The sequence below is a fragment of the Vulpes lagopus genome, chromosome 10, assembly GCF_018345385.1.
Source record: "Vulpes lagopus strain Blue_001 chromosome 10, ASM1834538v1, whole genome shotgun sequence".
Classification (NCBI taxonomy): Eukaryota; Metazoa; Chordata; class Mammalia; order Carnivora; family Canidae; genus Vulpes; species Vulpes lagopus.
In genome coordinates, this window is record NC_054833.1 from 46,898,269 (window position 1) to 46,912,666 (window position 14,398).

Genomic DNA, 14,398 nt, shown 5'->3' on the forward strand with positions numbered 1-14,398 from the left:
CTCTGACAATCTTATGGGACAAAGATGAGAGACAGAGAATTAATTGTAGTCCAGAAACTGACAGGAAAAAGCCTAATGAATTGTTGTGGGTTGTTCCTTAGAAGTATGCAGGCCATCTTAGGGCCTATGGCTTAACGCCAAGCAATTTCATACCCTAAAATTCAATTAAAATGATCTCAAATCGTTAGTATCTCCAAGCATCTAGCAATAACAAATATAAATCTTCTCTGGAAGGAGATAGTATTTTGAACCTTAAAGAAGTCCTACAAGCAGCACTGCAAATGCAATATCTAGCATACATTCAAAAATAAGGCACAAGAGGAAATAAAACTACATGGCAACATCAGCAAGAAAATCAAGCAATAAGATCAGGCCCACATGGGCTCCAGATACTAGTTGTATCACACTTAACCTTAAAACAACTTTGTTTCCCATGTTCAAGAATATAAAAAAGAAGGAACGCCTGGGTGGCTCAGCGGTTAAGCATCTGCCTTCGGTTCAGGGCATGATCCTGGAGTCATAGGATTGAGTCTCATATCAGGCTTCCTGCGAGGAGCCTGCTTCTCCCTCTGCCTATGTCTCTGCCTCTCTCTCTCTCTCATGAGTATCTCTCATGAATAATATCATGAATTATATCTCTCATGAATAAAAAAAATAAAATCTTTTAAAAAAAGAATATAAAAAAGAAGCCGAAAATACTGCAAAGAACTAAATATTTAACATGGAATTTATGAAAGTAAATACTATAATAATTGAAAGTTAAAATTGAAAAGGTGGGTTAAACAATGCTAGCAAAGATAATGAATAATAATGAAAATTTACAGAAAGGAATAGAGACAAAGGGTTAAAAAGTACAAAAGAGGGGATAAGAGATATAGAGAATGAGAAGGTCTAATATGAACTTAAAGTCTCAAAAGAAGACAGAAAATAGGATAAAAGCAATAAGGGAGACAGAACATGGAATACTCCTAACTCTGGGAAACGAACTAGGGGTGGTGGAAGGGGAGGTGGGTGGGGGGTGGGGGTGACTGGTTGGCGGGCACTGACGGGGGCACTTGACGGGATGAGCACTGGGTGTTACTCTGTATGTTGGCAAATTGAACACCAATAAAAAATAAATTTATTATTTTAAAAAAGCAATAGTTGAAAAGAAAATGACTAAGAATTTTCCCAAACTAATGAAGATATCAAATCATGGATTTAAAATTCACATTAGGGGATCCCTGGGTGGCTCAGCAGTTTAACACCTGCCTTTGGCCCAGGGCGTGATCCTGGAGTGCTAGGATCAAGTCCCACATCGGGCTCCCTGCATGGAGCCTGCTTCTCCTTCTGCCTGTGTCTCTGTCTCTGTCTCTCTCTCTCATGAATAAATAAATAAAATCTTAAAAAAATAAATAAAATAAATAAAATTCACATTAAGGATTAAGGAAAAGATACAACTAGGAATGCCATTATCAAACTGTTGAAAACTAAACACACAAAAAAATCTTAATACCAGCCAGAGAAAATATCAAGTTACTCCCAAAGAGTCTCTTACTCTTAATATCTGAAGAATATCTACACATCAGAAAATGCCTGGCTGGCCCAGTCATAAGAGCATATGACTCTTGATCAGCAATGTGAGTTTGAGCCCCACAATGGGTGTAGAGATTACTTGAATAAAAATCTAATAAGTAAAAGTTCATTGCACTGTACATAAGAATATCTACAAATCAACTGAAATTTAAAAGTAAAAAAAACTCAATACAAGACAAAAAGTTCTTACAAGCAATTTATAAAACAGTATCTTCAAATGACCATAAATTACAAAACATGCTCAATTTTACTAATAATCGAGAAAATATGAATTGGTAGAGACAAAGAAGGCTATTACATAATGATAAAGGGAACAATTCAACAAGAAGATGTAATAATTCTAAATATCTATGCACCAAGTATAGGAGCACTTAAATATAACAAGCAAATATTAATATACACAATGGTAGAGACTGACAATAATGTAAAAATAGTAGGGGACTTTAAAACTTCACTTACATCAATGGGTATAATATAGACAAAAAAGTCAATTAGGAAACAGTGGCCTTAAACAACACCTTAGACCAGATGGACTGAATACTATATATAGAACATCCATCCAACAGCAAAATACATATTCCTTAAGCATACGTGGAACATTCTCCAGGATAGATCACATGTTTGGACACAGTACAAGCCTCAATAAATTTAAGAAGATTGAACCCATGTCAAAGCATGTTTTCTAACCACAATGTCTTAAACTAGAACTCAATTACAAGGGGAAAAAATGAAAAAGAAAAACACAAAAACATGGAAGCCAAACAACATACTACTAAACAACTAGTGGGTCAATGAAGGGATTAAAGAAGAATTTTTTTAAAAAACCTCAAGATAAATGAAACTGAAAATGAAATGTTCCAAAATCTATGGGATATCTCAAAAGCAAATCTAAGAGGGAAATTCACAGTGATACAAGCCTACATCAAGAAACAAGAAAAATCTTCAATAAACAATCTAGCCTTATTCCTAAAGGAACTAGAAGAAGAGCAATGCCCCAAATTAGAATAAAGATCAGAGCACAAATAAATGTGAGACTTAAAAAAAACACCTAAAATTTGGTTCTTTGAAAGGATAAACAAAATTGATAAATCTTTAGCCAGACTTAAGAGAGAAGACCCAAATAAAATCAGAAATAAGCAAGAAGTTATAACCAATGCCACAGAAATGCAAAGGCTTATGAGACACTATTACAAGAATTACATGCCAGCAAATGTGATAATCTCAAAGAAATGGATAAGTTTCTAGAAATATACAATCTTCCAAGCCTGAATCAGAAAGAAAAAGCTTAATAGACCAATTACAAGTAATGAAATTAAATCTGTAATCCAAAAATTTCCTAGAGGGAAATTTATACCATTAAGTGCATTTATTAAAAAAAAAAAAAAAAAAAAGATCTAAAACCAGTTACCTATGCTTTCACCTTAGGAAACTACGAAAAAAACAAAAAGAGCAAATGGAGCCTAAAGCAAGAAGAATTGAAATTATAAAATTTAGAGTAGAAGTCAATAAAATTGAAAAAAATGTAGTTCTTTCAAAAGATTCTTAAATCAGTAAGCCTCTAGTCAGATTAATAAGAGGGGAGAAAGAGTACACAAATTGCCATGATCAGAAATGAAAAGAAAAAAAAAAGAATACTAAGAACAATTCTATGCCCACAGATTTAATGACTTAAATGAAATGCATCAGTTCTTTAGCGGATCCAAACTACCAAACTCATAGAAGAAGAGAAAACCTGAATAGATCTATTATCTATTAAAGAAATCAAATCACTATTTAATAACCTTACAAAAAGAATTAGGGTCACCTGGGTGGCTCAGCGGTTAAGCATCTACCTTCAGTCCAGGGCATGATCCTGGAGTCCCAGGATCAGGTCCCACATTGGGCTCTCTGCATGGAGCCCGCTTCTCTCTCTGCCTATGTCTTTGCCTCTATCTCCCTGTGTCTCCCATGAATAAATAAATTAATTTTTAAAAAAAGAATTAAAAAGCACCAGGCCCAGGCTGTTTCACTGGTTAATCCCATTAGACATTTCAAAAAGAAATAATATCAATTCTCCACAATCTTTTCCAGCAAAGAGAAGCAAAGGGAACACTTTCCTACTTGTTTTATGAGATCAGTATTACTCTAACACTAAAACCAGTTTAAAGACATTAAAAGAAAATTACAGCCCAATGTCTCTAATTAACATAGATGCAAAAAACCTCAACGAAATAGTAGCAAATTGAATTCCAGACCAAAGAATTATAATTCCAGACCAAAGAGCATCTATTTCATGCATGCAAGGCTAGCTCAACATTTAAAAATCAATCAGTGTTGGGATGCTGGGTGGCTCAGTCAGTTAAGTGTCTGCCTTCAGTTTAGGTCATGATCCCAGGGTCCTGGGATAGAACCTCACATTGGGCTCGCTGCTCAGCAGGGAGTCTGCTTCTCCCTCTCCTCCCAGCTTGTGCTCTCTGTCACTATCTCTGCCTCTATCTCTCTCAAATAAATAAATAAAATCTTTAAAAAAATAAAAAATAAAAATCAATCAATGTAATCCAGTACATCAACAGGCTGAAGAAGAAAACTCATATCATCACATCAATTGATGTAGACAAAGCGCTGGACAAAATCCAACACCCAAAAATAAAAAATCTCTTCGCAAACTGGAATTAGGGCAAATTTCCTCAACTTGATAGAAAACATCTATAAAAACCTAGAGTTACCACCATACTTAACGGTAAAAGGCTAGATGTGTCCCCTCTAAGATGAGCAACAAGTCACGGATGTCCTTTGCTACCATTCCTGTTCAATATCATACTGGAAATCCTGGCCAATGCAGTAAGATAAAAAAAGGAAACATAAGGTATAGAGATGTGGAAGGAAGGAAAGAAAAAAAAGCAAATTATCTTTATTTACTGACATGACTATGCTGTAAATACCAGATAACCTAAAATAAATAAGTAAATAATTCCTAGAACTTGTGAGCACAGCAAAGTCTTAGAACACAAGTTCAATATGTAAAACTCACATGCTTTCCTATATACTAGCAATGAACTACTGGAATTTCAAATTTTTTAAAAGATCATAAGAGCAGCAAAAATAAAAAAAGAAGAAAAAAAGTACCTAAATATAAATCTAACAAGACACATACAGGATCTATATGTGGACTACAAAACACTAATGAAATAAATGAAAGATCCAAATAAATGGAGAAATAGTATTGTTAAGATATCAATTCTTTCCAACTTGACCTATAGATTCACTGAATTCCAGTCAAAATCCCAGCAAGCTATTCTGTATATCAACAAACTATAAAATTTATGTGATGCTGTGAACCATACTGAGTCCCTAACAAAACTCATCTGTCACGACCTTAACCCCAGTGTGGCTATATGTGAAGATAAGACCTTTATGGACGTAATTAAGGTTAAATAAGGTCTTACATAAGAGTAGGGCCCTGGTCCAAAAGGACTAGTGTCCTTATAAGGAGAGACAACTGGGAACTTGCTTTCTCTCTGCCATCTGAAGACACAGTGAGAAGGCAGCTGTCTGTAAACCAGGAAGAGTGCTCTCACCAGATCCCAATCATGCTGGCACACCAATCTTGGACTCCCAGCCTCCAGAGCTGTGATAAGATAAATTTCTGTGTTTAAGCCACCAGGTTTATGGTATTTTGTTATGGTAACCCAAGCTGATGAATAAATATGGAGAGGCAAACACAAAAGCAAAAAAAACTCTAAAATAACAAATATAATCCTGAAAAAAAAGTTGGGAGAACTCACTCTACCTGATTTTAAGACTTACCATAAATCTACAGTAATCAACACAGCATAATAATGATGAAAGAACATATCAGTGGAACAAAAGCAAGAGCCCAGAAATAAAGCCACACAATTAGAGTCAACTGTTTCTTCACAAAGTTGCAAAGGAATTCAAATGGAGAAAGAGAGCGAAATATACATCTAGACACAGATCTTACACCTTACCCATAAATTAACTCAAAATGAATCATAAACCGAAATGGAATATGCAAAATTATAAAACTTGGGTTTGATGAGTATTTAGACACATCAAAAGCACAATCTATGAAAGAAAAAAACTGGTAAGCTGGACTTGCTTAAAATAAAAACTACTCTATGAAGGACACTATTCAGAAAATGAAAAAACAAGCCATACACCTGGAAAAATATTTGCAAAACAAATCTGATAAATGACTTATGTCCAAAATAGACAAAGAACTCTTCAAACTCAACGATAAGAAAACAAACAACCTAATTAAAACTAAAGCAAAAAGCCCAATAACAAAAGCTGGAATAATTTGAGCAGAAAAATAAATAATGTAGCATTGGATTATAACCTAAAATAAAATATCCATGAGTCCACACCGATATAAAGAAATAGGAAGAAAAGATAAATCCTAGTGCAGAAGAATCTCAAATAATTTATATAGATATATGGGAACTTTGCCCTCAAGGAGGTGAAGCTAACTCTCTGATTCTTTAGTGTAGGTTACACACAGTGACTTCCTTCCCAAGAGCTCAGTAGGGAAAGGGAGCAAAGAGTATGATACAACTTCTTTCCACAGAAGCAACCTAGCATTAGTCAAGTAATCAAAGTCAACATCAACCGTGATTGGTCAGGGTAATAGTATGTACCCTTGCTATGACATGACGAAAATGTCATTTCATCTCTCTGGTCCTCCTCCCCAAACAACCCCAAACTAATCATGAGTAAAACACCAGACAAATCTCAACTGAGGAACACTCCACAAAATACCTCACCAGTCATCAAAAACAAAAACAAACCTGAACAACTATCACAGACAAGAAGAGATACAACTAAGTAAAATACAGGATCGGAAATATAAATGGAAAAAGGAACTTAGATAAAAACTAAAGAAATCTAAAGTATATCCCTGTCTTGTTCCTGATCTTAGGGGAAAGGCTCCCAGTGCTTCCCCATTGAGAATGATATTTGCTGTGGGGTTTTCGTAGATGGCTTTTAAGATGTTGAGGAATGTTCCCTCTATCCCTACACTCTGAAGAGTTTTGATCAGGAATGGATACTGTATTTTGTCAAATGCTTTCTTTGCATCTATTGAGAGGATCATATGGTTATTGTTTTTTCTCTTGCTATGAAAGACTCCTAACTCTGGGAAATGAACTAGGGGTGGTGGAAGGGGAGGTGGGTGGGGGGTGGGGGTGACTGGTTGGCGGGCACTGAGGGGGGCACTTGACAGGATGAGCACTGGGTGTTATTCTATATGTTGGCAAATTGAACACCAATAAAAAATAAATTTATTAAAAAACAAAACAAAAAAAGGCAGAAAAAAAGAAATCTAAAGTATGAGTTATAGCTAATAATATATCACTATTGGTTCACTGATGACAAATGTATCATATCAGATGTTAAGAGGAAAAACTGGGTGTTCAGATATATGGGAACTCTCTGTTCTACCTTACCAACTTTTCTGTAAACCGAAATCCATCCGAACATAAAAAGTTTGTTTTTAAAACCCTGGACATGGTTTTTATTATTTTCCTCATTTTAAGATCAGGAAATAGACTCTGAAAATTTGAGTGACCGACTAAAGCCCACAGGGCTACCAAGATGGGCCTGGAAGCCAGCCAGGGCTCCAGATCTATGGTTTACTTCTCCCTTGGCTACCAAAAGTTTCTTATGTAACCATAACCAAAATAAAGCAGTGCTGGAGAGTGCACAGGGCTTGAAGGTTACTAAAATAATTCCCCAGGGGGAAATGGTGCTGTCTCACCTCTTCTACAACAGGTGACCAGTCCTGCAGCTATGTCCCAGCTGTGCTAGGGAGTCCCGACACACACACCTGCCAGGAACCACCTGCGTCGCCTCCAACTTGTGCTGTGTAGGGGCTACGACCAGGGGCGGGGCGGACTTGGTCAGTTGGGTCCTGGGTGTCTTCCCCTGGTGGCCCCCTCAGAGACCCGCTGCATACCCACGTGCTGGCTGCTGCCTCGGCCTCGCCAGTGAGGTGCAGGGGCGCCTGCCGTTATCTCCAGCTGCGTCGGCTCCCTTTTGTCCTCCCCTAGCAGCGGGACCGCACAATAGGCTGTGTTTAAATCTCTGCGCAGGCTGATTGCTCTGTAATTGCGTCTTCCCTGGATAGCTTGTCAGAGCTCTTCTAATTTGCCGACCTTTTTTTTTTTTTCTATAAACTTAAAAAACTGCTCCCTCCCTTTCTGGCTCCCTTTTTGAGGTTTATCCAAGGTGTCTAAATGAAAACATTTCATGATCTCATGCTGACGTACCTACCAATTTCCCCATGCACCTCCCAGGGGCTAACTCTGGGCCTGAAAGCTGGTCTCCTGGACCATCTACAGGGCTGGCGGCCCCTGTGGCCACACAGACTCTGCTTCACCACCTGGAGCCACTCTACTGCTCCAGGGTGGGGGAACATAATGGGTTTGCTTGAGACCAGGCTGCCACTGGGCTTTCTTTGAAAAGTTGAAGTGGGTTTGCTGGCCCTTTTCACCACCTCCTGAGGTGACTCTGGGCTGACACCTGCACTGCCTTTTCTTGCTGCTGTCTGGAATGCTGACCAGTCTCTACTTTTGGCCTGAGAGACACCTTTCTATTCTTCAAGTCAGCTCTCTTGTCCTCTTCCCTGAGCAGCCTTCACTGCCCTGGCACCTTTATAGCTTCCCACATCACAGGGTTTATTCCAAGGATGTGTGAGTAACCCAGTGTATCTCCCACAACCACGCAGGAAGATCACAAAGCAGCCTTTGTGGCTCATTATCCATGTGCCTGCATAAGATCACAAAATCTTGAGTTTACTCCCATCCAGTTGTGTGTGTGTTTGGATGGGCAGGGGTAGGGGACAGGATACAACACTACCAGTGGTTGGGAGGGAGTCGTGGAGCCTCCCAGACTGATTTCTAGTGTTTTCCATCTTCCACCAGCCTGCTCTGCCTGGCTGCGGTGATGTCTCTTGTGGATGGCAATATCCCCCAAGGCCACCCGTACTCTGTAAAACACCAGCACCTGTCATCCTCCCACACTTCTTCTCTGGTCCAGCCTGTTGCCTTCCCCATCAGGCAGGGGCCACACGGATGCAGGTCAGGGCTGCAGACCAGCACAAGGAAGGCATCTCTTCCCTGTGGCAAAGCATGGAGTTGGGGCCCAGAGACTTGGAAGTCATGTGCTAGCAGAATGCTGAAGGTCAAAAGTAGGGCCATGTCCATCCAGGAGGGCTGGATAGAGGCAGGAGATGAGGCCTGGGAGAAAAGGTAAGCAAGGGTGTGGTAGAGATAGACAGATTTAGCAGGAGGCTATGAAGTGTACACTTTAGGGTCTCCCCACTTGCACCACTCCTTCCCATGCACTGCACCTAATTTTTTTTTCATATTTTCACTTTTTTTTGTAAATTTATTTTTTATTGGTGTTCAATTTGCCACCATACAGCATAACACCCAGTGCTCATCCCATCAAGTGCCCCCTCAGTGCCCATCACCCAGTCACCCCACTCTCCACCCACCTCCCTTTCCACCACCCCTTGTTCGTTTCCCAGAATTAGGAGTCTCTCATATTCTGTCTCCCTTTCTGATATTTCCCACTCATTTTTTCTCTTTTCCCCTTTATTCCCTGTCACTATTTTTTATATTCCCCAAATGAATGAGACCATATAATGTTTGTCCTTCTCTGACTGACTTATTTCATTCAGCATTATACTCTCCAGTTCCATCCACGTAGAAGCAAATGGTGGGTATTTGTCGTTTCTAATGGCTGAGGAATATTCCATTGTATACATAAACCACATCTTCTTTATCCATTCATCTTTTGATGGACACCGAGGCTCCTTCCACAGTTTAGCTATTGTGGACATTGCTGCTATAAACATCGGGGGGCAGGTGTCCTAGTGTTTCATTTCTGCACCTAATTTGGTATTCAGAATTTTATATACTTTTTTTTTTTTGAAAGAGATCTAAAATTTCATAAGCTCCAGGTTCCACAAAACCTGAAATCTATTCCAGGTAGAGAAAGTAAGAAAACTGAAGATGCTGAATAGCGGAGGGGCAGATAGAGCAAACCAGAGCAATTCAGATCTGGAGCAAAGATGCCCACAGCAGGGCACCATGAACCAATAAAGTCAGGTAAAGAGCCTGGAGAAGAAGAGATATACCCAGATAAACCTGAAAGCTGCTGGATCAACTGCCTGGGGCACTGTTCTTTCCCTGTTCCAGCATCTACTCCATGTGAAGAAAAGACCAACAACCCCTTTTTGTGCTGCCCTCTGAGTCCGGGCTGCAATCCACCCACCTGTCACCACTGTAGGAACTGAAGAAAGGTACCCCTTCACTCTAACACATGTAGCCCCTCACCAAGGTGCCCTTGGCAAGTACAGCCAAATCTGGATTTTAGCCCCTTGTTGTCCCTTCAGCTGAGTAAACAACCTAGTAAACATCCTAAAGAACTGTAATAGGCAAACAAACTCACCATGGGTTTACAAAGCAGGTTGAGTCAAGCAGGGATGCCCCAGAGACTTCATCCAATAAACTCTTAGAGTTCTTACTCCCTCACTAGCAGAGCCTTCTCCCCAAGAACTCTGGCAAAAGCCCATATGAGCTAAGTCAGAGAACAATCAGAACAAAGCATGCTAGTAATGACAGTAGACAAACAGACAGCAGTTCAAATCCCAATTCTGCCATTTACTACTTGGTTAGCCTTGGGCAAGTTCTCTACCTCATTGAACCTTTGTTTTCTTATCTGTGAAATAAAGCCCACAACGCATTCCTTTGAGAGTTGTGGAAAGGATTACAGAAGATAATACTGACATATCTCAAGTATCTGGTCCATTACAAGAATTCAGTTAGTGGTAGCTGCAATTGCCAAGTGATGGAGAGCTAAAATTACCCCTCACCTCCTGCCTGTGATCAAGTCAGCATATCTCAACTCTTGCCTCAGGGTGAGTCCCCCGGCCTCATTAGTGCCTCACAGATTCCCAAGGGTTTGTTCAGCAGGTGCTCCAAAACAGCATAAATGAACTGAGACACCTGCAAAACAAATTCTGGCTAGGTATATGAACGTTTATCTCACATATGAGACCATTTATTCCTCAATGACAGGAAATGGTCTTATCTTTGTGCAATGTTGAATTAAAGATCACCTATTCACTTCTTCTCCGAGAGAGCACCAAATGGTGGATGACGCCGGGGCTGCAGGAGGCCCCGGGGCCCCGGAATGGGAGGCCGCGGCGGCTTCCGCGGAGGCTTCGGCAGCGGCATCCGGGGCGGTGGCCAGGGCCGTGGTCGGGGTCCGGGCCGCGGAGCTCACAGAGGCAAGGCAGGGGACAAGGCGTGGATCCCCGTCACCGAGCTGGGCCGCCTAGTCAAGGACATGAAGACCAAGCCCCTGGAGGAGATCTATCTCTTTCTCTGCCCATCAAGGAATCTGAGATCATTGACTTCTTCTTGGGGGCATCCCTCACGGATGAGGTCTTGAAAATCATGCCCATGCAAAAGCAGACCCGTGCCGGCCAGCGGACCAGGTTCAAGGCATTTGTTGCCATCGGAGATTACAACAGACACGTGGGTCTGGGCGTGAAGTGCTCCAAGGAGGTAGTCACTGCCATCCGTGGGGCCATCATCCTGGCCAAGCTTTCCATCATCCCCCTGCGATGAGGCTACTGGGGGAACAAGATCGACACGCCCGACACTGTCCCATGCAAGGTGACTGGCCGCTGTGGTTCTGTGCTGGTGCATCTCATCCCTGCCCCCAGAGGCACTGGCATTGTCTCAGCCCCTGTGCCCAAGAAGCTACTGATGATGGCTGGTTTTGATGACTGCTACACTTCGGCCAGGGGCTGCACTGCCACCCTGGGGAACTTTGCCAAGGCTACTTTTGATGCAATCTCCCAGACCTACAGCTATCTCACCCCTGATCTCTGGAAAGAGACTGTGTTCACCAAGTCTCCCTATCAGGAATTCACTGACTATCTTGTAAAGACCCACACCAGAGTCTCTATGCAGAGGACCCAGACTCCAGCTGTGGCTACCACATAGTTTTATACAAGAAAAATAAAAAATTAAAGCTTGTTAAAAAAAAAAAAGAACATCTATTCAATTATCTGAGCTTAACTGCCTTCTCCTGAGAAGTCTTCTTCTTCCTAGTCTACTTCATTTCCTCAACTTCTGTCTCCAGTCAAAAGACAAGTCCTCATGGAAAAGAGGATACTGCTCTATGACCTGCCAGGCATGCTTTAATGTAAATAAATTTATCAGACTTAGATTATTTATAGAGTACTAGTTTTAATGAAGGAAAAAAGGCTGAAGAGCTTGGAGACTGGTTCTTAAACATCCAAAGATCTAGGAAATATAAATTTTTGTAGTTAATCCTGCTAAAATTGTCCATGACTATTTGCTCTGACAATATTAACTGACATTTTTTAGAGCTTTCCATATGCCAATGACAGAACTAAGCACTTTTATGCATATGGACTCATTTAGTACTCAACGCATCCTATGTGGTGGATCCTATGATTTTATAGATGAGAAACTGAACCACAGAGAAATTAAAACTTGTCCAAGGTCACACAGTAGATAAATGGTGGCAATGAGATGTGAATCCCACAATTTGAAGCCAGAGTCCTTGCTGATTACTCCTTCACTCTACTACCTCTTATCACAGGTTCAGAGGTCAAAGCTCCTGACCAACCTCCAACTCAGGCTTGAAAAACATGTCATAATAAGACTCCATACCTTTTTGAACTCGGCCACAGTAACTTCTTGCAAGATACATCCACAAAGGCAAAAGAAACAAAAGCAAAAATGAACTATTGGGACTTCATCAAGATAAGAAGCTTTTGCACAGCAAAGGATACAGTAAACAAAACTAAAAGACAACCTACAAAATGGGAGAAGAGATTTGCAAATGACGTATCAGATAAAGGGCTAGTTTCCAAGATCTAGAAAGAACTTCTTAAACTCAACACCAAAGATACAAACAATCCAATCATGAAATGGGCAAAAGACATGAAGAGAAATCTCACAGAGGAAGACATAGACATGGCCAACATGCACATGAGAAAATGCTCTGCATCACTTGCCATCAGGGAAATACAAATCAAATCCACAATGAGATACCACCTCACACCAGTGAGAATGGGGAAAATTAACAAGGCAGGAAACCACAAATGTTGGAGAGGATGTGGAGAAAAGGGAACCCTCTTACACTGTTGGTGGGAATGTGAACTGGTGCAGCCACTCTGGAAAACTGTGTGGAGGTTCCTCAAAGAGTTAAAAATAGACCTGGCCTACGACCCAGCAATTGCACTGTTGGGGATTTACCCCAAAGATTGAGATGCAATGAAACGCCGGGACACCTGCACCCCGATGTTTCTAGCAGCAATGTCCACGATAGCCAAACTGTGGAAGGAGCCTCGGTGTCCATCGAAAGATGAATGGATAAAGAAGATGTGGTTTATGTATAAAATGGAATATTACTCAGGCATTAGAAATGACAAATACCCACCATTTGCTTCAACGTGGATGGAACTGGAGGGTATTATGCTGAGTGAAGTAAGTCAATCAGAAAAGGACAAACATTATATGTTCTCATTCATTTGGGGAATATAAATAATAGTGAAAGGGAATATAAGGGAAGGGAGAAGAAATGTGTGGGAAATATCAGAAAGGGAGACAGAACATAAAGACTCCTAACTCTGGGAAATGAACTAGGGGTGGTGGAAGGGGAGGAGGGTGGGGGGTGGGGGTGACTGGGTGATGGGCACTGAGGGGGGCACTTGCCAGGATGAGCGCTGGGTGTTATTCTGTATGTTGGCAAATTGAACACCAATAAAAAATAAATTTATTATTTAAAAAAAGAATATTTTTCCAGATATATACTCATAATGTCTATACAACAAAATAGAATCAACTGAAAAAGTACTCCAAACAATAAGATTGAGATAACCATTTACAAAATTAATGTAAAAAAAAAAAATCAACAGCTTTTCTAGAAACAACAACCAACCAAAAATAGAATGGAAGAAAAGATACCTTTTAGAATTGTAATATTACATTATTACAGGTAAACTAGCGTAAAAAAATTACTAAAAAGACAAAACAACTAGGAAAAACTCAAGCAATATGTAACATATATATAAAGTGACTGTAATAATCATCTAATAGAAAATAAAAGATTTGAATAGAAAGATATTCCCTTTTCTTCAATAGAAGGACTCCTTACAAAGATGTATATCTTCCCTGCATTAAATCTATAAATTTAACATGATCAATACCAAAAAGAGGGGCACCTGGGTGGCTCAGTCAGTTAAGCACTCAACTCTTGGTTTTGACTCAGGTCATGATCTCAAGATCATGAGATCAAGCGCCATTTATTTGGGCTCCTCACTTAGCATGGAGTCTGCTTATCCCTCTCCCTCTGCTCCTCCTCCAACTTGCATACTCTCTGTCTCAAATAAATAAATAAATAAATAAATAAATAAATAAATAAATTTTTAAAGGAAATAATTGGTGGAAAGGGTAGGAGAGTATGCTCCTCAGATGGACTCTAAAATTTATACCAAAAAGGAAAACACAAGGAAAGCCACAGTATATATGATAAAAAAGAGTAGGGGAGAAGTACTAGCCCTAGCAGATATAAGACTGTATTATAAAGTTATAGTAATTAAAATATTTTTGTACTGGCTCAATAATTGATAGTCAAATGAATGGAAGTGAATAGAAAAACCAGAAGTAGACCCAAAAGTCTGGTTTATGTAGAAACAGCTATTTAATTTAATGGAGAAAATATGTATTATTGAATAAATAGTTTAGGATAACTGGCTAGGCCATCCAAAAAAGAA

At 40.0% G+C, this 14,398-nt stretch overlaps 1 pseudogene; it reads left to right on the top strand.

The window, feature by feature from the left end:
- Positions 1–10,729: 10,729 nt before the first annotated feature.
- On the top strand, positions 10,730–11,594 carry LOC121500666 (annotated as a pseudogene).
- Positions 11,595–14,398: the final 2,804 nt, after the last annotated feature.